A 26631-nucleotide genomic window follows, 5' to 3' on the forward strand; every position below is an offset into this window, starting at 1 on the left:
TCAAGCAAGCCACATGGGCCATTTAACACGAATGTGAGCAGTGTGCTTATGGCATTCGGCCAATGGGTCGTCAATTATTCCAGAAGTTTTATCGGACGATTGAACGGCTACGATCAAATGTTGGCGTCTTTGTGCCGTCATAAAGAATAACATTTTTGGTTTAGCCATCATAGATACAGGTCGCGTACATCTCCACTTAAAGTTATTTACATTTATATAAAAATTTAGGGTGCCGATATTTACGACGTTGGAGGCCTAAAACTTTGTTCTGCCTGCCTATTTTATGCGTCTAAAATGTGTGTTTTTAATGCCTGAAACCCGGCCTCTACTAATCATATTCCTTCCGTAGACACACATGCTTCACTGCGCAACAGACAATGTGAAAAAGCCAGCTTACAAAGACCAGGCTTACACCGATACCTTGCAAGCCAGCTTCGCTTCCAAAATTTCGCTTATTCGCTTCCGACATTATTTCACCGGCGATATGAGGGCAATATCAAAATATGAGGTCCCTAGGACCTGCTTTTATTTGATATGATTTTTTTTCCATACGCTGAAGGTGTGCCCCATTTATACGATACCGGGGATTTGAGTGGACCCCGCAAGGTGGCGCTATGCTCGCGTGCCATTCTAGTATAAAACCAGCGCTAGTACTAAACGAAGAGTGTAAAACGTAGGTATATTAGCCCTTTTTGGTAAGATGACATGTCATCACCCCACTACAAAGAGGAAACCAATAGCAATCATCAATCATCATCATCATCATCGTTCTTGTCTACATCGCTCTGTTTCCGAAGATAATCTGCTAGATCCTTGTCATAAACAGCTTCGCTTTAAAACACACCACCAAAATATTTTGCTGCATTCTGTTACAGTACCCTTTTGCTAAGCGGTGCGCTCAAAAGGTCATTTCGTTTCTTCTGGGCTACCATTAAACTGCTACTGAGTAGCCATTATCAGCTTTTGTTAAATAAAGCTGATTTTTCTTCAACCTTAATGATGTTTTTTTTCAACCTTAGTGATGTTTTCCGTACGAGCAACTTTGATCTGACATTATCGCGGGGCTCAAGAATTTATTTTTAATTTTTGCAGTTATTTTTTCAGGAACGAACATCAGTCCTGCAAAACCATACATGCACATAGGCGTTCGAGTATGCAAGAAACTTGTGTTCAATAATTTTACAAGAAAGAAAAAGGTTAATGCTCATGAATATTTCCTTCCATGCCGTCTACGCAATTTCCGATTTGATGAACTTCTATTGGAGAGTAAATTTTACTTGTGCTTTTTCGTCACGGGAGCGACACGCATTGCTAAATGCTGCAAAAGCGATAACTATAGAACGACAACGCGGTAATTTTTCGGGAGAAGAGGATGTTTGATATTTGCTTCTTAATACGACATTCAGGCTCTGTAGCTTACCGACGGTCATCGCCGATTCAGTGAAGATCGTAAATTTAAATGGCGTTGGCCAACTTCAAGCAACTTTGTTTCCCTCGTTTGTCCAAAAACAACCTTAAGCAGTTTTTTAAGCCGTTATTTTCTTAAAAAACCCTCTTCTGCTTTCAATAAGAGGGTACAGGAAGGAAGCGACGGGTAGACACCATTAATAAGCATTAGCATGCTAGCAGTTATCGGTAATAAGTGGACTCACGAGAGCCTTGTACTATTGGATAATTTTTAACAGAGAGCTGTTTAAGCTTGAGCTTGGTCTGTTGGCGTTCGCAAAAAAAAAAAAAAATACCAAGAAAAACTCCTCCGGTGCGAGGTGCCTGGTGCGACCTTCGCCCAGCCGTGGAGGCGGAGCCAAGCCTCGCCTATCTGTGACGTCGCCGCGCGCACCGGCAGCGCTCTATCTTCGAGAACACTCGGCCCACCGTTCGTGGTGGTATCTCTCGCGTTCTCTTTTCCTCGACAGTTCACGTGAGTTCGCGGCTGAAGTTGGAAGCACAGACGCCGAGTTGGCGAAGCCGGTTGCCACGGGTTCTAGCACGTGCTAGCGCAGTCCATTTTCGGAGAGGTGTGAAAGGCTGCGGACAAGATGCCACTCATGGAGAACTTTGAGCGGCACGTTCGGAAATCCATGTTCTCTGACGAAGGGAGAGGGGCAGCTAGGTTTGCTGTTTCTCCATCCTGGCACCACTAGTGCAAGCTGCGCCATTTTTTATACGTGTAGTTCAGTCCTCAAATTATTTTAGGAATACTTTGTGGGTTGTTTTTCTATTCAGGAAGCTCACAAAAAGGCGCAAGCAAATATAGAGACCAGGGCACACAGACCTCTTAGTAGAACATTGAGGAAAGATGGGCAAACTATCGTAAGTCCCGACATTTCCCGTTCAGAGTGACAAGGTATTTTTACGGTCCTACTCAATGAAAAATAGCCAAGCGCCCCTAGGTTAGGGACTTATCTCCCTAGTAGGCAACACTAATTTCACGCGGTCCGCTAAGCTTGACTTGCTTACAAATAAGCATCTATACGCCTTCTGGCTTGAGTTGAGCTGCCGTAAATGGGCTACAAGGTGCTTTCCAACAATGGTATGCTTCCGTGTTGTCTGAAGCACGCATGAAACGTGGCAAAATTTCAAGTAAAATCGGTGAACGGGGAGTCCCCAGATTCACTGAAAGAGTTGCGGGTTTTCATTAAACTCCAATTTTAAAGCTTTAAACTCGACACAGTTACACCTTACCTTACATTATGATCGTACTTAAATGGGCGATCATTATTTAGTAAGAGGAAATTTTAACTTTATTATTCTGATAATAAACTGCATATGGCTTTATGGTTTTCCAGAAAAATGAGAAATACGCATATAAATATATGCATAACATCGTATTTTAGCCGAACTAGGCAACGACACAGTCATCATCAGAAATGCACAGTAAATGTTGGGAGCGGGACCGAGGCAGTGGGCGATGTCTCAGCCTCAAACAAGGGCCCCAAAGCACGGAAGCTGGGATTACATCGGCGTTCCGTACTGCTACAATCGGTTCTGCAATACCCGGAATCGTGGAGTTAATGGTATCTACATTACAGTGTTCCAAATAACTGCTTGTAGGTAACGGTGTTGCAGGTAGCGTGGTACTTTTCTTGTAAATTAGTACCGGACTCGCTACCGTTGCGAATAGCAACGGGTAACCTACTTCAGTTAGTGCCTGAAAAGTAACGTATATGCTCCCGTTAGGCGTTACTGGTACAGTTGTTCAATAAATCTATCTTGCCCTCTTAATGAATAAAGAAATAAGGGGAACCGAAACAAACGATGTCCTCACCGCATCGAATCGTCTCCACAGCCACAAGCCTGGCACCACCGGGCTTCTTTCTACCGAAATCATCACAACAAAGGACCAGTTGCTTTCGACTATTGAATCTATCGCTCCGCAGACTTGGAAGGTGTGAACCTAACCAGGAACACGCAACACGCACACGCACACAAGCATGCCCAAACACGCATACGCGCACCTACAACCGCAATAAACGGGAAAATAAAAAAAACTGTTTTTTTACCTGTGACATCGAGGTTATCTTGCTGTTGATGCTCGAACAATCGCAGTTGTCCCGAAACACGTTCACAGAAGCCTTGCGTTTGGTTGTACTATAAGGGTAGAAACTTTGCTTCTGCTTGCGCGGATTATTTTCTGTCTTTTTTTAATGTGTTTTTCTTAATACAATTCCTGCATGGGTACCCAACCCATGCAGGGTACCCAACCCAGTGCTGCCTACTGCGGAAGTAATCATGATCCGGGATACCTAAGGGGCTACACTAGAAATGTTCAGCCATGCTAGGAAGGCTTTTAGGGATACAAACAGCACATCCCTCGCCAGAGAAGGATCTGGCCACCCTGGTGTAGCAGTTGGCCGCCAACTCCCGTGACTAACCAACTCAACTCTCGGCCCTCAGTCCCCAGCAGCTGTAGAGCACCCGTACACGGCGGTGGTCAGAACAGCGATACAGCAGAGGGTGGTAAGAATCCCTGGGCCCGGCAAGCCGCCAATTAAATTTGACCCTGGCAACGTTCAACGCAGGCACCTTGTCTAGTGAGGGAAGCCTAGCTGTACTACTAGAGGAGCGCCTGGAGATTTAGAAGATAGAAGTAGACGCCGCAACCTCATTATTTTTGGATTTCCGGAGCGGGATCGGGAAAACGCTGAGGAACGAAAAAAACAGATAACTGAAGAACTGATAGAGCAGAAGCTTGGAGTGGTTAATAACTCTGTTGAAAGAGTACATAGGATTGGGGAAAAAACCACAATAAAGCATGACCTGTAATCATGAACGTTTTTGATTACAACGAAAAACTTAAAAAACTGCCACAAACTAAAAGGAACACCTATTTCCATAAACCACGACTTTTGCAAGGGCACTCTAGCAAAGCGCAGCAAACTCTGGGCTCGTTCATGTGATATCAAGGCTCTAGGCCACTAAGTGTCTCTGGATTACGACCAGCTACGGGTTGATGACGATATCTATGAATGGGGTGAGCAGAAAGACTGTTTGAAACCTATCCGCTCGCAACGTAACTGCAATGACTGATTTGATTAAGCAGCTGTGTTTTGTCCTCATTGTTGCCAGGAGCATTGTTAACAAAGTTCGCGAGCTTGGAGAAATTATATCCACATTCGATCCACAGATCACAGCAATTACAGAGTCTTGGCTATCCTCAGATATTCTAGATTCAGATATTCCATTCTAGATATTCTATTTTAGATATCCTCAGAAATTGTTCCCCCAACTCACAAAAAGATAAGACGTGATTGCAGCTCCCGTGGAGGAGGGGTGGCTTTGGTAGTGAAAAAGGAAGTGAGTTGTATCACTTTGGCCGAAATAACCGACCATGAAAGTGTGTGGTGTCAAATTGATTATCGTGGGTTCTCGGCGCTCGTATCGTCTATCGGCCCCACTCCTCACCGGAATTATTCTTAGAAAACATTCAGTCTTATATTCAACAGAAGTACAATTCCAATCAAAAAGTCATATTAGCGGGGGGCTTAAACCTGCCATCAATTGATTGGAACCCTCTCCACTCTGTGTCAATTGACACAGGGAACGAACTTGTTGCTTGAATTGATGCTAAACTTTAATCTTGTCCAACTTGTCACAGAGGCTACTAAGTTACACGAAGCACTGAAAGAATACTAGACCTCATATTTCTATGAAATTTTCCGGATGGCACTAAAGTCAATGTTTGCGACGGCATCTCCGATCATAAGCTTATTTTACTTACTGCGAATTTCGCCCCTACCAAAAAGGATTGCGTGAGCAAAAGTGTCTTCAACTTTTCTGCTGCTGATAGGAATCTATTATTGATTCACTTGATTTGTGCCTCAGTGATTTTCAGACAGGAGGTGTTGCGACCGGGCGGGGGCACCCGATCCGAGCTCCGTGGCCTCCGACATACGAGTGGTAGAGGGTATGATGCGAGCGGCCAGCCGCTGTGGCAGCCGTAAAGAAGCCCAGAAGCCGTAGGCTAACGTGACTGTTTACTTCATAGCGAGAGGTGAGCCGAAGCCAAAGAACAATGCCCCGACGGGCGAGGTTACAATACAGGACTCGAGCAGAGCGACAACATCGATTCGCTGCTCTAACAGGAATGGTTAACAACGCTTGCGGGGGTCTATTTATACCCAAAAGCGGTAACGGTCAAAACGCAACAAGCGGCAACACGCCACGAACGTCACAGACACACACAACGCTCTTTCCAGAGTTCGTAAGCCGTTCATAGCCTCGCCGCACGTTGAGTCCGGGAGAGGGGAGAGAGGAGGGCTCCGCTGAGTTCACGGGGCCTCTGTGTCCTTGAAGAGCGTGGAGACGAGCCTCGCCGCCAGCCGCTGAAGTTTTAAAATGCGCCGAGAGCGAAGCGTCTGACGCGGCTTGTCGCAACTTGTCACCGACATGGTGGCGCCTGACGGCAGAAAGGCGCACGAGGTGGCTTCGCCGCACAGCCGTGGAGTGCTGCGGGAAAGTACGGCGGCGCTGGCCGATTCGTAACAGCTTCTCCGCCGGGGGTCCGAGATCCCGATGGACAATGGTCTTCAACCGTTGTCCGGAGGGATGCTGTCGAAGTAAAGTGTTCGGCAGACGCTCGACTCCAGGCCTGGGCTGTACGACACCGTGCTGGAGCTTCACCGGGCGGGTCACTGGACGAGTAGTGGCTCCCCAAGAACGTCTCTGGCTTGGTCAGGCAAGCAACAGAACAACACAGGAAGACACAATCGCATCGCCGGCAAGTGCGAAGACAAATCCACAATGAAGCTCTACCGGGCTTTTAGTTGCGAAAAAGTACGCGAATAACTAAATACTCTAGTTATATTTTTGCCCAGCAGTACTTTAGACAAGTGACAAACTTGAAAGGTGACATTTCGCGTGATTGGAAATGTCCCACACAAAAAGAAATGTAATCGTAAAGGTCGAAACCTGCGTCAGGAAAAACAATGAACTTGAGAAAGTCAGGCGTCAACAGGCCACTTCTCGCGCAGAGAGCTGCGATTCGAGCTCTCATCATTGCTCCGAGCTTTCCCTTTTTGTACCGCACTTTAGGTGCACCCGTTCTCTGAACGCTGCTGCGACCGCGTGACAGAACACCGGCCGTTCGCTTCGACAACAGTCGAACGCGCGGAGGAGCGAGCGGGATTTTCCACCGTTCATACGTTAGGCGCGCACTCCTTTTTGGAGGCGGCGTTCCCCTGGCGCGATGCGAGCTCACGGCTTTGCCCCTTCGCGTGCCCGCACTGAAACGCGCGCCAAGAGAACGCGCGGAAGTTTTTCCTCTATCCTTCTTGCTCGCCTTTTTACGAACGCGTTCGGCAAGCAAACGCCGGAACGCGTTTACGTTCTTCCCTCTAGGCTGGTCGGTTCCCGACTTCGGCTCAGCCGCAGTCGACACCGCAACCTCAACTAGCTCAGCCGATGTTGGCCTATCATCGGGAGCATCCGCTGGGAGTGAAAAGGGCACGACGTGCTCATTAGACACCTGGTAGCTTCGAACAGTCACTACCTCGACATCCTTCGCGTTTTCAGCAACAGCCTCGGCACGCGAAGGCCGAAGTGTGTTGCCGTTCTCCTTTCTCACTGCCAGAACTACACTACATCCAGGCTTCCCTGTCTCAAAAGACGGCTCAGCCTCGCCCCAGACACCTGAATCTCTACGAGCTCGGCTGGCCGTTGCTCGAGGTCAGCTACCTGAGCTGGCGGCAGGACATAATCGGCTTGCCCAGCGGTGAGGTCGTCATGACTCCCAACTGAACCGTGCAAACCGTTTGCTGCCTCGGCTGCAGGCTTTGCCACCACATCGCTCGTTTCCGCACTACCATCCGAAGGAACAACCTCCGTTTCAGCGGACTCGTGCGGCCTTTCGGTAACCTCATCGTTTACGCATTCCTGCGAAGCGTCGCTATCTCGCAAAATGTTCACTTTAAAGTCGGTAGCCGTTCCCAAGGCCTCCAGCGATCTAGCGCACTTCGAACATGGCGACGAAACATATCCGCTCACCGTAGGGGCCTTACACACAGTGTACTTACGCTGTCCTCTTTCGTGAGCCTCCCGAAATGCGCTATCTTCACTTCCTGTCTGAGTTTCGCCATTCCTCACAGAGGTGGCGACCCTATCGTTACTCGAGCTCTTCGCAGTGAGCCCAGCTGGTTCTTTCCTCGGCAGTTTCTCGAAATTGTACCCCTTGTCGCTTAACAGCTGATCCGACCTGTTCGAGAATAGGTACTTGTACTCCGGAAGAAGTTGAGGGGATACTGCTGCCTGCGTCACAAGCTCACCAAAGGGACCTCCGATGCTGACCTTAGCAATTGGCAGGCGCACGTTCGTGCTCCTACGGCTGGCTTCACCCAAACACACTGTCCTGTTAGCTGATCCGGTTCAACGTACGAAGGGTGCACCACGTCTACCGTCGCCGCGGAGTCGCGAAGAACTCGGCACGGTTTACCGTTGACGACCAGCTCACGTACGTACGGCTCCAGAAACTGCCTGCTGTCCTCACTCTGATCTAGCACGTGAAAGACGAGTATTCCTTTTTTGCAACTAGCGGCGAAATGTCCCGTCTCGCCGCAGTTGTAACACGCAGCCTGTCTGCGCGCTTCGAAAGCTTTCTTTCTGCGCTGCTCCTCAGCGTCTGCTGCTCTCTTTTCGTTATCGTGGCCAGTTTCTCTATCCACGACAACGACTTCCCTTGCTCCACCGTCTTCCTGGGGAGCTCTGCCTTTCGGCCCTGACTTATCAGGCCTTGGCCTGAACTCTTTTTGGCCGGCTTTCGGCCCCTGCGCACCTCGACGTGCGACAAACTCGTCGGCTAGTTGAGCTGCCTGATCCACAGTATTTACCCCTGGCCTATCTTGCACCCAGAGTCTCAGGTTTTCAGGTAGACGGCGGTAAAACTGCTCAAGACCGAAGCACTCAACTACCTTGTCGTGCTCTCCGAAAGCCTTTGCCTCTTTGAGCCACTCTTCCATGTTTGCCCTCAGCTTGTAGGCGAACTCAGAGTACGACTCGCCCCTGGCTTTCTCGGCTTCACGGAACTTCTGGCGAAACGCCTCTGCTGACAGCCTGTACTTACGCAGGAGGCTCGACTTGACTTTCCGGTAGTCCTCCGCCTCCTCCTTTGGCAAGCGGGCCATCACGTCAGATGCCTCACCTGGCAAAAGCGTAAGCAGCTTTTGCGGCCACGAGTCTCGGCTAAACTGGGCCCTCTCACACGTACGCTCGAAGTTGACCAAAAAAAGACCGATGTCTTCTCCTACCTTGTAGGGTCGCATTAGGTCACACATTCGCAACGTACGTCGCTCAGTCGCCGCAGACTGCACGCTTGGCCCGCTGCTGTCACTCTGACGTCTAGGCCGAGACGCCTCGACGTCTAGACGTTTCATTTCCAGCTCATGCTGTCGCTCCTGTTCTCGCCTTCTATCCTCGCGTTCCTCACGCTGGCGCTCAGCCTCCGCCTCGGCGGCCTGACGTTTCGCGGTCTCCCTGCCATTGACCAGCTCAATGCATTCCGACAGCTCCTCATCGTCAGCCCCGACAGAGAGTATAGCCTGTATCAGCTCTGGCTTTCTCAGCGCGTCCGTAACATCCAAGCGCAACTCTTTTGCAAGCTCCAACAACTGCGGTTTTTTCAACGCTTTCAAATTCATGGCCGGTCTAGAGTACTGCTTTCCCACTGCTCCAAAAATGTTTTGCGCGAATAACCCACGCGACAAAAACACACGCCCTACCAGCTATCCTCAGAAGCCTGGTAAAACTCAGTGAAGAAAAGTCCCGCACTCACCCTTGACCGCCGTGAATTCTGCGAAGTCCGAAGCCGCCTTGACGTCCGTGGTGTTGGCTCTCGCACCGCTGGCTCCAGGTATTACGAAGTTGCCATCCGACCGCTGCCAACCAGTGTTGCGACCGTGAAGGCCGACTGCAGCTGGGAAGACGTCCAGAGCTGATAGTCTAACGTAACTGTTTACTTCATAGCGAGAGGTGAGCCGAAGCCAAAGAACAATGCCCCGACGGGCGAGGTTACAATACAGGACTCGAGCAGAGTAACAGCATGGATTCGCTGCTCAAACAGGAATGGTTAACAACGCTTGCGGGGGTCTATTTATACCAAAAAGCGGTAACGGTGAAAACGCAACAAGCGGCAACACGCCACGAACGTCACAGACACACACAACGCTCTTTCCAGAGTTCGTAAGCCGTTCATAGCCTCGCCGCACGTTGAGTCCGGGAGAGGGGAGAGAGGAGGGCTCCGCTGAGTTCACGGGGCCTCTGTGTCCTTGAAGAGCGTGGAGACGAGCCTCGCCGCCAGCCGCTGAAGTTTTGAAATGCGCCGAGAGCGAAGCGTCTGACGCGGCTTGTCGCAACTTGTCACCGACATGGTGGCGCCTGACGGCAGAAAGGCGCACGAGGTGGCTTCGCCGTACAGCCGTGGAGTGCTGCGGGAAAGTACGGCGGCGCTGGCCGATTCGTAACAGAGGGGATGTAACAAGCTTGTGAAACACTTTCAAAAACATTACTTTGTCGTGTCTTGATACATTCGTACCAACAATTAGGAAAAAGAAACTTCCCAATCCCTGGATTACACGCGAAATAGTACACCTGAACAGAACGCTATGAAGAAAACGCAAGACTTCCCGTAAAGATAACAATATCATATCTTCCCTTTCGGAAACACTGAGGCACAAAATACGCAGTGCTCGGGATTGTTTTTTTGGCACCACAATTGTGAACTTTAGAAAAAACGCGCCGAAAAAGTTTTGGGGATACTTTTCCGGAAACAAAAAGTCTGTTGACCAGCTCCACGTAGGCGACTGTGAAGGTACCGACCCCTACAAAATTGCTAATGTGCTAAACACTACATTTCACAGTGTTTTCAGTCGTGCGTGTGAAACACTCGATCTGATAGAACCTTCTCTTATTTCGCGTAACATATTGCCAGATATAGATTGAGCATAAATGGTATTCGCCTCCTTCTTTTAAAACTTGACGCAAAGAAGTCGTCTGGTCATGACGGTATCCCCAATGCCTTTTTGAAGCGTTATGCTGATATGATATCGCAATATTTATGTTTTGTTCAATGCGGCATTGAATGAGGGTTCCCTACCTCCTGAATGGTCGTGTGGAAAAATTGTGCCGGTTCACGAGGACGGAAAAAAACACTTGCGACGAACTACAGACCAATATCATGAATGAGTAGTTGCTGAAAACTCCTTTAACACATCATCTCTAGCCAGATAACTTCGTTTTTTGGAATCTCACAACCTATTAGTCGCCTTCCAGCTTGGCTTTAGGAAAAACGTTTCAGCCACGACCCAGCTCGTATCAGTTATACATGACTTCGCCAATGCCATCAACAATCCAAAACAAATTGACGCAATATCTTGGACCTATCAAAAGCTTTTGACAAGGTACCGCACTCTCTAAAAATAAGCAAACTACAGCGAGTAGGCCTTGCTCCCCGCCTCGTGAATTGGATTTCTGCCTATCTGAAAAACACAACACAATATGTAGAAGTTAACAGCTGTGAATCACAAAACCTTGCCGTACTTTTAGGAGTGTCCCAAGGGTCGGTGTAATGGCCACTCTTGTTCCTGATATATACTAATGATATTGCTCATGACCTACACGCGGGTGTTACTGTGAAAATGTTTGCTGATGACTGTGTTATTTAAACCACTGTATGTAACACTCTGCATGAATTATCACTGAATGAAAACTTGTGTAAAATAGCTGACTGGTTCGAGAGGTGGCAGATAGTAATCAACTACTCGAAAACTTGTGCTCTTACAATAACACATAAAAATACTCCTTTTAAATACAAATATCATGTAGGTGATAAATGCATTGCATTTGTGAGCGACGTGAAATACCTGGGTTTGACAATCAACACGAAAATTAGTTGCGATACTCACATAGATAAAATTTGCGCCAAAGCCTACAAAAAGCTGTGTTTGTTAAGGACGAAACTGAGGGCGTGTGATTGGACAGTAAAAATTTCAGCCTTCAAAACACAAATTCGACCAGTGATGAAATATGCGTCAGTAGTGTGGGATCCATACTTAAAGAAAAATATAGAGAAAGATATAGAGACTAAGCGTCAGATTAATTTTTTCCGACTTCATGCGCCTTTCATTAGTCTATGAAATAAGAAAATGTGGGCTTGAGTCGCTTGAAACCAGACGAACAATTGCAAGGTCAAACTTTTAATAAACTGTATGATAACGAATCTGGTTTAAACAAAAATTTGTATCTTGTGCCACCTCCCCAGCGCTCAGCAAGGTTAAATCACTCAAAACATGTTAGACGATATGTTCCTAAAAATAACACATTTAAGTGGACACTGAAGTGATTTGTAAACATTGCGGGATTACTAGCGCAACTTGTAGTCCGGAGTTCATAGGCCATGTTTCGTCCATTCTGAGTGCGTTTACGCGAATTTATTTAGTACAAAAATCAATTCGAAAATGAAGTCTTTCTCTCTGCATCCTCGCGTATTTTCTCTGGCGTTTTCGTGCGACGTCAGAAGGAGATGACTTGGCTTGGCTGTGCTACTGCACGGCTCGCCGACCTTCCGACAGAGTTAGTCGGCCGAGCGTCTAGTCCGAAGGCCGAAGACGGGTTGTGGCAACTCGTTCGCTCAGTTGAAACTAAGCCACGACACGTTTGTGAATGGAAGAATGTGCCTTTCTTTAGTTTGTTAGTTTGTACACTGTATCAAGCTCCAAGTCCAGGTCGCTCGACACAAGCGCTGCACAAGCGCACATGCGACGCTTCGCTGACTGGTACGCCAGTAGGAAAATCTAAGGCCACTAGAAGGCGGAAGAAGAGTCAGCGAAGTCAATATAGGTACTAAGGAAATAAGGTATTTGAGGGATTAATCTACAATAGACTATCGACTTTCTTTCTTAAACGCAATGTAATTTCCAAGTATCAATATGGTTTACAAAAATCTAAATCAACAGAGCAAGCATTACTGTACATTAAAGATAAAATAATTGAAAACATTGAAAACAGGCAGTTCACAGTTGGGCTGTTTTTAGACATCAAAAAAGCATTTGATTCGATAGATCATAATGTTTTGCTAAATAAATTGGAGAGGTATGAAATACGTGGCATGGCAGGTAACCTTTTAAAAAGCTATTTGACTCAAAGAAAGCAGTCATTGCATCAGACATATCAGATCTAAAACAAGGTGTCCCGCAAGGCTCCAAATTAGGCCCGTTACTGTTTATAGTTTATGTAAATGACATCATAAATATAGAAGGTTCGCAAGAACTTGTAATGTATGCGGATGACGCTAACGTTTTCTTCCCATCTGATAATATAATTAAACTTCACTCAGTGGTAAATGTTTACTTGGAACAATTATCAAATTGGTTATTAGATAATAAATTGCAACTTAACGCTACAAAGACAACTTACATGATATTTAGGCCGTGCAATAAAAATGTCAAGAAATAAATCCCCATTATATTCAACGGAACCAAGTTAAACCGAGTGACAGAAAAGAAGTTCTTAGTTGTTTGGTTTCAAGAACAACTTTCGTGGAATATGCATATTGCTCACCTGTCCTCCGAACTCTCTAAAAGTATAGGTCTCATATATAGAATCGGCCATTTGATACCACTATGGTTGAAACAAAACTTATACAGTGCTCTCATTTTATCGAAACTATGCTACGGGAGTTTGGTGTGGGGGACCACAACTAAAACTATTTATAACAGGCTCATTGTATGGCAAAAAGAATTTTGCGCATATATTTAGATTATCGTGGCTGTTACGCTGATTTGAGGACAAGTCCTTTATTTACTGAATATTCAATGCTTCGAGCTGACCAAATCTATTACATGAAGGTTCTGCACACCATTTATAAGCAGAAGACCCACAATCAAGTTAACAATAAATCTTCTGGCTACCATCTCAGGCATACAATACGGCACACTCCAAAAGTAAGAACGAACTATGGTGTGCAATCTTTCCTGTACCAGTCAATTGAAATATTAAATAAATTAGGAGAAAAATTAAACTTCGACGCCAGTGAACTTACGTTTAAAAAACAGGTCAAAGAAGTGTTACTTAAGCAAAACACTCGCAATACTGATATATAATTAAGGGTTCGAAGTATATGTCTACATGTTCCCCTAAAGGTAGAAATTAAAAACAATTACAAACAAAAATATATTATTACGTAATTATGACATAGTAGTGTAACTGATGAAAGTTCATGCGTACGAATTACTGCGTTTATGTGTCCATTGTGATCCCTTTGTGAATTTGAGACCTAGGCGTTGTATAATACATAAGAAGTGTAGTAATGACTTTGCTTTGTGCTATTTCTCTATTACGATTGGGCTATCATGCCTAAATTTGTGAACAGACGTGTTATGTACGCTGTAAATCGGGTGGCTGAGGCCTCTGTCAGGCCACGTTCGCCTTTAGTCTCAGCCTCCCCTTGGTGTTTGCCAAGAAATAAAAAATCAAATCAAATCAAATCAAAATAAACTGAAACTTTTGACGTACAGCGTAACTCTAGGGAGCAGGAAGCACTTTTTGCGCTGCGCTGCGTGAACAAGCACAGCGGTCAGGAGCACGACTACACATATGCGAACGCTTTTCCGTCTAAGAAATGCTATTGCTAGACGTGAGATACTGTGGAAATTTGGGGGCCGCTTACTGCATGAGCGTTATACAACAGAGTCACCTAAGCTGCTTGAAATGTTAAAACTAAATAAAAGTGTAAACTGGTTATACATTATATACCTCATAATTCCAACCATCGCAGCGCGGTCCCATGCCTGGGTGTGTTTTACTGTGTTTTACTGTGTTTTACTGGAGCTCTGTGTTTTACTTTTGCAAGTCGCAAGTTCGAATCCCCGAGGGTACATAATTTTTTGTAAGTTGATTTGTTTCGTTTTCGGCCAATATTTTCTATACTGAGCTCACCTTTTTGGGGCCGTAACGTTCACTGCTCCACGAACGAGTTCGCAGAACGCGCGCAGACTGACACTGACGCGCTAGAGAGTTCTCTTTGGCGTGCTGTTGCCATAAGCACCGACTGCTTGCAGGCAGTGGGCACAGGCCACAATCCACAGACCCTTGGCCTGGTGCGCGCACGTTTTCTCCAAATATGGGGGAAAAGCGCATGGCATTTGAGCGTCTGCGGTGACGCGGCTGGCGTTCATCCACTGCATAGGCCTCGGCTAGTGATTGCTACGATTCCAAGCCGTCCTGGGAGGCTTAGCTTAGGCATTTTACAGACGACGACATGGCAGAAGCGCGGCGTGACGATTACTGAAATATCGAGAATGCCCATCCAACGATAACGTCGGATGCAAAGCATGTTGTTTTACAGAACCGAAACCGAAACTTGTTTGAATGCTTGCTTTGGACATTGTACAATCACGGTGCATCTCCTTCCGACGTCACAGCCTTTAGTTGGTGCGGCTGCCGTAGACTGCGCATGGCAGTTTTTCTTCTTTCGGGCTTTATAAAATAATTACCGACTTATCAACCGCACAAACGATGAAAGGAGTGTTAATTTGAGCCAGCCTACGCCGTGCAAGCAAAAACAAAAGCTTGACAAATTCACTTCAGTGCCCCTTTAAGTACTCATTTTTTGTACGAACTGTGGACGATTGGAATTCACTGCCTTCCGACTGCGTGCATGCTACTACATCTGAAAGGTTTGACATTTGTGTTAGAAACATGATGTAACCCTCTCCTGCTAGGACGGTGAAAAACCGTCTGCAGTATTCCTACATAAATAAATGAAAAGTAGGATATTATAAGGTTAATCGAAGTTAGGACAGGAGAAGGCTTCGTGAAGCTCACTACCGGGCATGTTCTGTGCTACAGTGGACCCCAAGAGAAGAAAAAAGATGGGGTGGGATTTTTAATCCATAGAGAAATAGTATGAAACGTCGAGGAAATTTTCAGCATTAGCAAGAGAATCGCGGCTGTTGTGATCAAGCAAAACAAGCGATACAGGGTAAAGATGGTACAGGCCTATCGCCAACAACCAGCTATGATGGCGAAGCCGTAGACAGCTCCTACGAGGACGTCGAATCGGCAGTGAAGAAGGCAACAACGCAGTCCACGATTTGTGATAGGAGAATTTAACGAAAAGTCGGTAAGAAGCAGCTTGGAGAAAGGTCAGTGGGAATATTTGGAATAGAAAATCGAAACAGACGAGGAGATACACTGGTCGTATTTGCAAAGAGAAATAACCTGAAGTTAATGAACACATTCTTCTACAAACGAAAGACATGGAAAAGTCACGGTGGTACAACAAAAAAAAATGAAATTGATTTCATTCTAAGTGACAACCCAGGTATCGTACAAGACATAGAGCTGCTAAGTAAGATTAAGAGCAGCGATCATAGCATGGTTAGATGAAAGCTAACGCTGAATCTCACAGGAGAAATAAAGAAACTTGTGCAAACTAGGAAACCCCGCATGGAGTCAGTCAGAGCCAGATCGCAGGAGTTTAAAATAACTCTTCAAAACAAATTTGGCCTTCTGAACGAGCAGAACGAGGTCAGTGTAGACAGGCTAAATGACAACCTAACAACGCCACTCGGTGAATCAGTAGCAGCTGCGGGTGAAACAACATGTAGGGAACAAACTGGGAAACTAAGAAAACGAAGCAACTACTTTCCAAACATAAGAACATGAACGTGTCATGTACGGGGGATCGAATTGAATTAGCCGAGCTTTCTAAACTGATTAACCGAAGTAAAACAAACGAAATTCGTGCATACAACATGGCTGCGATCGGGGAAATGGTGCAAATAGGGGGAAGCTTGAAAGCAACTAAGTGAAAGGTAGCCATCGGCAAAGACAGGATGTACGGACTCAGAGGCGAGCAGGGTGACATTACGCACAACTTGGACAAAATAGTATAGGTAGCAGAACAATTTTACACCAGGCTGTATGCCAGCGACGTTAGGCTAGGGGAAACTACTGAGAGTACAAGCTGAACTTGCGATGTCCCACTAGTAACTAAAGAGGAAGTTGGAAAGGGTATTAAAGGCATGAAAAGTGCAAAAGCTGCATATGACGACGGCATAAGCGTGGGTCTTTTGGAGGGATAAGATATCGTACTGTAAAAGCTTGCTGTACTATTTTAGGAATTCTTGAAGACTCAAAAAGTGCCCATAGCCTGAAAAAATGCCAACATCATTCTTATTCACAAGAAGGGAGATTCCGAAGACCTTAAGAAATACAGATCCATCACCCTACTCACAGTTGTTTACAAGCTGTTAACCAAAGTTATAGTTGGCCGCATAGGTGACAGCCTGGATTCCCAACAACCCAGAGAGCAGGCTGGGTTTAGGAAAGGGTACTCAACCTTGGATCACATCCATGTCGTCAATCAAGTGAGAGAAAAATCGGCAGAGTACAGTAAACCCCTTTACATGGTATTTATGTATTATGAGAAAGCGTTTGATTCCGTACTCACCGCAGCCATGCTGGAAGCACTAAAAGACCAGAGAATAGAGGAAACCTACGTAAAACTTCTAGAAGACATATATAAGGAAATTACGGGAAAGATAACCCTCTACAAGCAAAGCGATAATGTTCTGATCCGAAAAGGAGTACGACAGGGAGATACAATCTCGCAAAAACTATTCACAGCATGTCTGGAGTGGGTATTTCGAAAACTTGACTGGGAAAACAGGATTAAGGATAAACGGGTAATACTTGAGCCATTTGAGGTATGCGGACGACGTAGTCTTGTTGAGTGAGACCGCAGAACACACACAAACAATGCTTGAGGAACTCCAATCAGAAAGAACGGCTACGGGGCAAAAATAAATAAGAATAAATCTAAAGTAATGAGGAATGAGCATGCCGAGAACGTCTCCTTCAGCTTAGAAAACGAAACGCTAGAAGTAAAAGGATACAACTACCTCGGACAGATGGTTAGTGCTGACTCCAACCACGAGAGAGAAATCCGGCGCAGAATAGGCATGGGTAGGGGAGAACTCGGAAAGCACTCCCAAATAATCAAAATTTAGCTACCTCGATCACTCAAAGGTTGATTGATTGATAAGCTTTAATGAGAAAGAGGCAAGAAGCCCTGGCGGGGAAAAGGGAATAAGGGGTGGGGGTGGGGAGAGGGCTTACATATTATCGAAAGGTGATAGTATTCAGTTCTTGTGTAGTGCTCTTGAGTAAAAAAAAAACACATTGAAGGGGAGGTCAGTGAATCGGCAGAAACTGGGCAACAAGTTGCAGATCTTCCAGAGGGTGCACTGAAGAAGGGACCGGCGTTCACGTAGACTACTGAGTTTGTAAGAAAAAAAAACACACTGTAGGACACTACTGTGAATGTGCACAAGCTGGACAAAAGTTCTTCCAAAGGGCACATTGAAGAAGGGATCGTCGTTCACGTATCAGACAACCTTATAGAGACCACTGTGTAGTGAAAACCGCACAATTCCTTCAAGTAGGGTGGTGTCACTCCGAACTCTTAGTAAGTGTTCTTGCCCATCCTTTGGGAGGGCGTGGGAGGCGAGGAGTTGTTCTCGACCCCGAACAAAGTGAGGGCATATCCATATTAAATGAAAAAGGTTAGAGTCAGTGTGTGATTCACAAAATGGACATTTTGAGGGAGAGTTTCTATGTGGATGAGTCCATTTACGGATGATATCCGAAGTATAGGCAGAGTTCGCGTAGACCTTATTAGCAAATATTTCTCCTTGCCTATTCGGGCAATTGAGAGTAGAAATGAATCCTGGTGGCGATGCATCAAACAGCCGTTTCCTACTCATCACCTTGTACTGTCGGTATTGCTGGGGCCAAATAGGAAGGGATGCATCCGGTTGTGGAGGATCAGGCTCTTTATGTGGTGGGACCGAAGAGGTAGCCATGGGAGGGCTGAAGATGCACTCCCGGGCAGCATTGTGTGCCATATGGTTACCTGTGGTCTCTAAGGTGTGAGCCGGGGTCCAGACCATGCGGATTTGATCATTTTCGCAGCGTAACTCTTGAATAGTTCGAAGTATTGTAGTGGCCGTTGAATTGAATGAAAAGGGATTTGTTTAGTTCCCGAAGTGCAACATGTGAGTCGGTGATAATGAGGTATTTTCGAGACGGCAGACTAGAAACACAATTTTGTCAAAGGAAAATCCACAACCAGTGCACACTGCTGGTGATGACGTACCGGGCTTAAACTTGGCACATTACTAAACAACTAGAAATTAAACTTCGGACGGCTTAATGGCCATGGAACGGATGTTGGGATTAACAGGACAGGAAACGAGCTACCTGGATGAGAGAACAAACTAGAGTAGAAGGTATCACTGTTCAAATAAACAAAAAGAAATTCACTTGGGCTGGCCATGTAGTGAGACGAACCGACAACCGGTGGACAATTGGGGTAACAGAGCGGATACCAAGAGATGGGTCTAGAAGAAGGGGAGGCCATTTACCCGATGGAGAGAGGAAATAGAGATATTCTGGGGAAACTCGACTCCAGCAGGGCAGAGCAGCAGCGGTTGGAGGTCAGTGGGAGAGGCCTTTGATTTTCAGCGGACCTGAGTAGGCTGATGATTATGGTTATGATGATGATGATTGCATTGCGCCAGCGAGAAAAAAAGAGTAATAACAAACTAGCCTCCGTTACTTCTTTTGTAAAAGTAACGGTAACGCGCTACCTTCGTTCTCAGGCAACGTATATGGCCATAACATATTCAATTTATTTAAAGGCAATTCGTGGTAATAAGTTACATGCTTTCCGCAGCGCCTGGAATACTGCCAGACGATGACCCGATTTCCGCTCGGCTCGATGCCGTCGGATCCAAAGGAGCTTCCGATTGCTCATTAACCAGAAATTAGCCCAAATGAGTCGCAAGTCAGCTGTGGAGTTTCGGCCCAGCGGTATTTTTTATTTCTTCTCTTATTTATATCTGATCGAGGACGAGCAGGCTTGGTTTCGCCGCCGCTTTTGTTGCAGGGTCCAATTTAGAGGCTCCCTGCGCGGCCGCCGCTTTGTCGACGCCGGCACGCCGGCGGGAGGGGAATTAGCGACGTTGTCTGCCGCTGTCCTTTCTGCGGCTTTGGGCTCCAGGCCAGACCACGGTACCAACAAAACACTGTGCGATCGCAGACGGAGGGGAACCCATGCTTCGATGTGCAAGGAACACCCAAACATCTCCCCTGAGGTTACAATGCCTGGACCACCCGGAACACATCGTCCACGTTACGAGTGGCTTCTGGAAACTGTGGTTTACGTCGACATAAAGGAGCTCATGAATGGACTCGGCCTTAAGCTTAATAGGAGCGGACACTGAATACACTCTCCGGCTGTCGGAAAGAAATACGTTCCTTCAGGAAGCAAGTGTGGCTTTCGGGGTAAGCCACAAAGCCCGGTTTGACCTGTGCAGCACTCCCTTCAGAGCGTATTCTGCCATACCCAGCTTGTTTAATGTTACGAATGTTTTCTTGAATAAAAAAATAGTTGCGACTCAATACTCATTCTGCTGCCATCTGTGTCGGTTGTTTTTGCGCGGTTTCAGTACCATTACCATTACCAAATCACCCAGTCGTATACCTGTATCACTAACTCAACGATCATGGTGCAACATGAAGCGCGAGGCTGCAACCCAGGCCCTGTTACTTGTCTAGGTGGGAGAATTCAACACCGAGGAGAATTCAACAGACACTGGGGACTTTTATATACGTGCACTGGGGACGGCAATTGCGTTGGGGCGGCGCACCGCCCCAACACCCGGTTTACGTATACTCGGAGTCCTCTGCTATCATCACAGTAAGGAGAGAACCTTGTAGTATGTGGGTGTTTATGGCGCAAGGGCAGCCAAGGCCAAAGAGCGCCAACATAATATTTAGCGGTCCTTCGCTGTCATTTCAGTGTCTAAAATGTGTATGGTATCAGTATGATCCTAATATATAAAAGAGCTTAATATGTGGGGCCCTGCTATTAAAAATATGAAGATGGTCATAATGGTGGATGAGGGTGACCATGATGGGTGCATAACCCTCGGTAGCTCTCTTAATGGTGAGAGATCCGAAAGTTACATGTGGTACGAGATGAGATTTAAAAAATCGGCTTCAGCGAGATATGATAATACACGTTTGTTCGTGACCACTGGTTCGTCACCTAAAAATAAAGAGGGATGAAGTGGAATTCTGTACTTGTATAAATCAGGGAAGTGTCGCTGTCTCACATCGTTTAAGGATTTGCATTCGATTAATATGTGTAGTACTTAAAGCCGCTCAGCACATCTGCTGCAAACTAGGGGTAATGAACCAGTTAGGAGATATGAATGTGTGCCATGTGTATGGCCCATTCGAAGCCTGCACATGGATTTTTCATTGAACCTTTTTTGTTTGTCTGTCATATATTTGCCTATCTGTGGTTTTATTGTGTGTAGTTTATTGTGTGTTCGTTCATCCCAGTGTTGTTGCCAGCGTTCGCGGAGACGTGTTCGTATTACTGGTTTCATGTCCTCGTATGGTACCTGTGAGATTTTGACATCACTGCGCAAAGCGGCCAGCGCAGCATTTTTGTCAGCGATCTCATTTCCTCGTATACCACAGTGTCCTGGAACCCAGCATACTATTATCTTCAGCCCTAGAGCATGTACCGTCACCATTTCCTGACTGACTCTTTCATGATAACATTGCGACTATGCTTTCGTGAGTGTAGTGAGCTGACGACGCTCAGATAATCTGTAAAAATAATTGATTGCTGTGTTTTTGTTCGCGTAATGTGCTGTAGTGTCAGAAGAATTGCATGTGCTTCTGCCGTAAAAATTCCAGAATTTACATTCATCCTTTTTACACTGCAAAAGCTAGGGCCATGTGCAGCACATGAAACAGCACTAGCACTTTTCGAGCCATCTGTATAGAAAGCATTGTACTGGTGGTACTTGTGTTGTATGTGTAGAAAATGTTGCGCAATTAGCTCTCGTGGTGAATTCCTCTTAACGATTTCTCTAAAGGAAAGGTCGCAGGCAAATGATGACACATCCCAGGGTGCAGTGAGGTCTGTTACACTGGTTTCATAGAGTTCATTGAAGGATATCCCTGGTTCTTCAGCTTGTCTTCTCACTCGCAAAGCGAAAGGCGGAGAAAGTGAAGGACGGTTTGAAAACAGGCTCATAGTGGATGAGTCTTTGATAATAGTGTTACACGGATTCCTTATATTTGAAGACATCTTAAGAGTATACGTTAGGGCCGTAAACATGAGCTGGTACTCCAAACACCACCGGTCACACTCTACATACAAACTCTCAGCGGGGCTTGTACGGAAAGCGCCAGACGCAAGACGGAGCCCGAGGTGTAGAACTGGGTCTAAAATTTTTAAAGCAGTTTTGCTGGCTGAGCCATATACCACGCTTCCATAGTCCATGCGGGACCTAACCAAGCTGGTAAAAAGATGCAAAAGGCACTCCTTATCTGCACCATAGGACTGATGAGACAGGACTTTCAGTATGTTTAATGTTTTTAAGCATTTTATTTTGGTCTTCTTTAAATGTGATAGAAACGTCAGTCTTTCATCAAGGACAAGGCCCAGAAACTTGTGTTTTTTTGTGACAGCTAGTGGTAGTCCATTTAAGTAAGGTCAGGTTCAAGACAGAGCCCAGGACGTTTTGAGAACAGGATACAGGTACTTTTCTGTGGGTTTAATTTAAAGCCATTCTCTTCAGTCCATTTAGAGAGTTTATTTATACCTAGTTGAATCTGCCTTTCACACATTGAGAGTTTGCATGACTTGTAACTAATCTGTACATCGTCAACGTACAGGCGTCCACAGAATAAACCGGACCAAGCGAGCGGCGCGCGATAACTATCGGCGCGACACCTTCCGGCCCAGCGCCTGCTGTCGAGATAGCGGAGGGCGCTTGCGTGTCCCTCCCTATAGTTTGTGCATGTCAGTTTCCTTGATTTCGGCTGCAGCACTTCGTTCCTGTCGAATGCGACGCGCGGCGGCGCCTTTCCCGGCGCACCTACCCAGCGGGCGTGATCACGGAGGGCGTGATGCTTGGCAGCAGCCGGCAGCGTGCGACATGCGCTGATACCGCGTAACTGTGCGTTCATCTGAAAATGTTTGTTCGGCGCTCTTTTTATCATTTTATTGACTCGAACGCTAACTGGCGTTGAAGAAAGGCTGCGATAAAGATTCACACATGACTGAACCAGTGCTGCTCGTTATGCGACGAACACACAGTTGATAGCAAGAACTGAAAACAGCGATGGTTTATTCGCTTCGGAAAAATAGACCGAAATACACAACTGTCGGTGTGAGTGAATTCCTATCAAAAAGCAATTAGGCGTTTCCTTCTACGTCACCCATTGGACAGTGATAGCTACGAAGCGTATAAAGCACGTAACCCGTCCTGCATGGCCATATTCGTGAAGAAGGCCGTCCCGCGTCCCAATTCAGCAACGGAGGCACATCGTGCGACTTTTCATCGAAGGGACTACTCAGCGGGAAATTTGCCGCCTCACCGGGAGGACAAGGACTTCTGTAAGCCGCATTATTCAAGCCTACCGCGATGATCAGGGCAGACTTATTGACGCTGAGCGCAGCGGGTGGCCTAAAGTCATCAGCCACCCGCTGCGCTCAGCGTCAATAAGTCTGCCCTGATCATAGCGGTAGGCTTGAATAATGCGGCTTACAGAAGTCCTTGTCCTCCCGGTGAGGCGGCAAATTTCCCGCTGAGTAGAGAGAGAGAGAGAGAAATGACTTTATTGAACATTTGTCCGGCGAGAGGAGACGGGTGGTCCCTTCGTTGAAAAAGACATCCCCCTCGCGAGGGGCACGATCAAATGCACAGCATTTCCGAGGGGGTGCGCCGGCAAGTCGTATCTCTTGATCGCGGGACCCGTGTCGCCATCTTTTGGAAGCGCGGGACAACTTGTGGCGCTTTCGAAACAAACGAGAAATGAGTGAAGGATATAAGGCGCGTTCGGTGCATCGAAATCTGTGTCGGTTTCGTGGCTCGGTCGGTTGTGCGCCGGGCACCTTGCGTTCCGCCCGCGGCGTCATGGGTTCGAAACCGGGCGCCGGAAACTGTTATTTCTTCCTGGCTGCGGACTACGACAAGGCGCGCCTGCGGACTACGACAGGGCGCGCATGCGGACTACGACAAGGCGCGCATGCGGACTACGACAGCGCACGCCAACGCCGCGTGACATTGTGAGTTACTAAAATGCTATGCATTTAAAAGTCGCACGATGTGCCTCCGTTGCTCGATTGGGGCGCGGGACGGCATTCTTCACGAATATGGCCATGCAGGACGGGTTACGTGCTTTATACGCTTCGTAGCTATCACTGTCCAATGGGTGACATAGAAGGAAACGCCTAATTGCTTTTCGATAGCAATTCACTCACACCGACAGTTGTGTATTTCGGTCTATTTTTCCGAAGCGAATAAACCATCGCTGTTTTCAGTTCTTGCTATCAACTGTGTGTTCGTCGCATAACGAGCAGCACTGGTTCAGTCATGTGTGAATCTTTATCGCAGCCTTTCTTCAACGCCAGTTAGGGTTCGAGTCAATAAAATGATAAAAAGAGCGCCGAACAAACATTTTCAGATGAACGCACAGTTACGCGGTATCAGCGCATGTCGCACGCTGCCGGCTGCTGCCAAGCATCACCCCCGCTGGGTAGGTGCCCCGGGAAAGGCGCCGCCGCACGTCGCATTCGACAGGAACGAAGTGCTGCAGCCGAAATCAAGGAAACTGACATGCACAAACTATAGGGAGGGACACGCATGCGCCCTCCGCTATCTCGACAGCAGGCGCTGGGCCGGAAGGTGTCGCGCCGATAGTTTTCGCGCACCGCTCGCTTGGTCCGGTTTATTCTGTGACCGCCTGTACATGGAGCATGATATTGAAGGTGGCAACGACTTTCTGAGCGTGTTCATTTTGATAATAAATAAAGTACAGCTCAATACTCCACCCTGAGGAACCCCATTTTCTTGTACAGACACTCTGGAGAGTGCCGTCCCAACCCTTACACGAAATGTCCGTTCTGACAAGTATCCTTGTATTGTGTTAAGCATATTTCCTGAGATACCAATAGATTTGAGGTCACGAAGAATGCCGTAGCGCCAAGTAGTATCGTAAGCCTTCTCAAGGTCAAAAAATGCAGAGACAATATTGTTTATGTATGAAGGCATCTTTAACATAGGACCCAAACGCTACCAGCTGGTCTGCTGTGCATCTACCTAACCGAAATCCTGCGTGGCAGTTATCCAGGATGCCATTACACTCAAGGAAATATGTCAGTCTTCTATTTATCATTTTCTCAAATACCTTACTTAGACAACTGGTGAGGGAAATTGGCCGGTAGCTTGTTGGGAGCGAGGCATCTTTCCCTTCCTTCAGTATAGCCACTACAATTGCCCCTCTCCAAGAGGTAGGGAAGCGTCCTGCTAGCCATATTTTGTTGTAAAGGTACAGAAGCGTTTCAAGGTTGTCTTGGTGAGGATTCTGGATCATGGTGTACGTGATGCTGTCTGGCCCAGGTGAAGAAGCCTTACACGTGCCGAGAGCAAACATCAGCTCCTGCATAGTGAGTTCAGAGTTGTACCGTTCTTCTGATTGTCTGTTATCCCGAATCGGCTTGCGTTCCACAGATTTCTTGTATTGGATGAAGGTATTTGTGTTATGGGCAGAGCTCGATATGTATTCAAAATGTTGTGCAAGTGCATTTGCTTGGTCTAAAAGCGTGTCACAGTAGCACACACCAAAGGTACATTGTGCGTTTTCTGTCCTTTGAACTCTCGAATTCTATTCCATACTTCCCGCGCATCTGTATACGAATTTATTGAAGTTAAAAAAGACCGCCAGCTATCTCTTTTGGCCTGCCGGCGAGTGCGCCTACCCAGTGCCTTTGATCGCTTGAATGCTACTAAGTTTTCGGCCGTTGGATATCTGCGTAGGACACCTCACGCCTTATTTTGGGCCTTTCGCGCAAGTCTGCATTCTTCATTCCACCAAGGCCTCCGAAGATTACGAGTACCACTCGAGGTCTGCGGGATGGCGCTTTCGGCAGACTCAAGAATATGCGATGTGAGGAAGCTACAAGATTCATCAATGCCTAATTGGCTAATGGTAGTGTAGGGGAGTTTTGATTTTTCCAGTCGGCATCACATCCTCTGAATTTTTTATATGGAATTGAACTTTGGGGGCCAGATTCTCGACATCTTAGGGTGACTGGGAAGTGGTCACTTCCGTAGGGGTTAGTGTCCACTCCCCATTCAACAAGCGGAAAAAGAATAGAAGAGCCTATAGCCAGATCGATGTGCGAGTATGTGTGGTGTGTTGTACTGTAATATGTGGGCTGTTTTTTATTGAATAGGCAGGCTCCGGATGATAAAAGAAACTTTTACAGCAAGCGACCTCGGGCATCCATGCGTTCCGACTCCCAGAGTTCACAGTGAGCATTAAGGTCGCCTACTAGTAGAAAAGGTTCCGGAAGCTGGCCAATGAGGGATTCGAATTTTGAACTTAACAGGTGGTAGTCAGGAGGAATGTATAAGCAGCAGACTGTAACTAACCTATTAAAAATTATTGCCCGGACAGCCACTGCTTCGAGGGGAGTAAGTAGCTGAAGAGATTGGCAGGGAACAGATTTTTGGACGACAATTGCTACACCACCAGACGAGTGAGTGCCGCTGTCTCTGTCTTTCCTGAATACCGCGTATTGAGTGAGGAAGTTGGTTTGTGTGGGTTTTAAATGTGTTTCTTGTAGGCACATGATATTTGGCTGGTGTTTGTGCAGGATTTCATAGACGTCACCGAGGTTTCTCATTAGGCCCTACAGTTCTATTTGGAAATTTTGTGAACTGCCATAAAAGTCCGCAAAGAAAATTGATCTTGCTAGTAGAGTAGTTCCATTATTCGAGGGGTCTTTTATGTGCGTATTATGTGTTCTGTGTAGCAGCTGTTACCCTGGGCAGTGGCTTTTTTTGGCGCTCAACAGAGTGCCGTCTCTCCTTGGACGTCTGTGATGCCGGTGAGGATGGCGTTATATCCATTTCATTATCTGATGCCCTTGGAGTTGCCATTGGGTCACGTTCCTTCGGACGGGCGCCCCGAGGGACGCTTGGTGGCCTTGGCCCATGTGCAGGCCGCGGCGGGGCGGATGACGAAGCGGCAGCCGCTGCTCCC

The sequence above is a fragment of the Haemaphysalis longicornis genome, unplaced genomic scaffold (genome assembly GCF_048455015.1).
Source record: "Haemaphysalis longicornis isolate Haplotype H1 unplaced genomic scaffold, Haemaphysalis longicornis Haplotype H1 scaffold_1, whole genome shotgun sequence".
In the NCBI taxonomy this organism is placed as follows: Eukaryota; Metazoa; Arthropoda; class Arachnida; order Ixodida; family Ixodidae; genus Haemaphysalis; species Haemaphysalis longicornis.